At 32.3% G+C, this 1688-nt stretch overlaps 1 pseudogene; it reads right to left on the reverse strand.

Annotated features, from left to right (window-relative positions):
• Positions 1 to 1053: 1053 nt before the first annotated feature.
• Positions 1054 to 1688, reverse strand: part of LOC137636249 (uncharacterized) — a 1770-nt pseudogene continuing 1135 nt past the window's right edge.

Here is a 1688-nt window from a genome sequence, read left to right on the forward strand (position 1 = left end):
TTTGTTTCTGTTTTTTGTTATAGAAACGGTCCAGCTGGTGATCTCACAATATGCCACGTCACTGTAGCTACTTTGGTTGTAAAGGGAACTATGATGGGACACCTTATGTAAAAGTCATATCCTTCCCAAAAGATCCTGAGGAGAGGGAGAGATGGATATTGGCAATGCCGAATGAGAAAGAAAGCTTGAGATGCTTGAAGGAGATATATATTTGTGAACACATTTTAATTGTGAATGGGTGTCAGTTATGGGTGGCAAGCGATCCAAACAACCTCCATCAATATTTCCTGGAATACCAAAATCAGCTTTGAAGCAGGTTACCTCAGCCCCACGCCCAACATCATCTTCTACATCACAATCAAGAGCTAAAAAGGTGCATGCAGCTGCTGAGGCTGCAGACAAAATCCGAGATTTCGACCTAAATCTGATTCATACAATCTGATTCATATATATATATATATATATATATATATATATATATATATATATATATATATATATATATATATATATATATATATATCTGTGTAAATATAGACTGACGAACTAAGAAAATACTCTGGTATAGATTGGCATAGCAAGACCATCCATAGACGAGAGTAGGACATATGTTAGGCCTTTGTCCTGCAGTGGACTAGAAACTACTAATATATATATATATATATATATATATATATATATATATATATATATATATATACATATATATATATATATATATACTATATATATATATAATATATATATATATATATATAATATATATATATATATGTATATATATATATATATATATATATATTATATATATATTATATATATATATATATAGATGCATGGTACACATATATACAATATTTATAGTATGTGTGAATATTATTTTATATATTTCTTCTCTGGCCTTTTCTACTGTGTAGTGTAAGTCATCCTTATTGAAAGAGTTCAAAGGAAGTTATTGATACTGGGTATACATCAAGCAAAACCAAATGATTATGGAAATTTATACTTCACCATGAATAGTTAATGCTGAAAAAAAATATTAACTAGTTTTACAATGATGGTAATTCTATTGGCTTCATCATGGAGAATACTAATTAAGAAGTACATGTTAATTGAATTGGTTTTTGCTACTCTGTTAATCGCATGGTGCCACCCTTCTACATGCCGAATAGGGCGTTTGCAACACCTCCAAGAATGTGGAAGATGCATCTCATTCCTGATCCATATTTTATTATAGTAAGTAATGAGATCTTTTAATCGTTGATCAGGAAGTGGCTGGCCAGTGATATGGCGAAAAGCTGGCTCTATATGTGATGGAGGTAAGTTTGGGAGCGCCATTAACTGCTTAATGAATTGTATTACAGCGAGTTGATTAATATAGGCATTTTGTTGACCTAGTGTTTTTACTCTTCGGTACACTGCTTGGGTCCAGTGAAACCAGTAGCCATGAATGGAAACCTCGGAAAGGCACACTCGCACTGCCAACCATAGTGCTTTCTCAAAATCCACAGCAACCTCACAAACTGATGTTGGTGTTAACTCAGTGATTTTTTTTTTTTTTAGGACAGCTACGTAGTCCTTTTTCTTTCTTCTTGACATTAGGACAAAGCACAATGGAACCTGTTTCAAAATTTCATCCTTCTTTATAAAACTGTTGAACAAAAGGGGTACAAACAAGTTTAAAAGTG

This window comes from Palaemon carinicauda, unplaced genomic scaffold, assembly GCF_036898095.1.
Source record: "Palaemon carinicauda isolate YSFRI2023 unplaced genomic scaffold, ASM3689809v2 scaffold2589, whole genome shotgun sequence".
Lineage (NCBI taxonomy): Eukaryota > Metazoa > Arthropoda > Malacostraca > Decapoda > Palaemonidae > Palaemon > Palaemon carinicauda.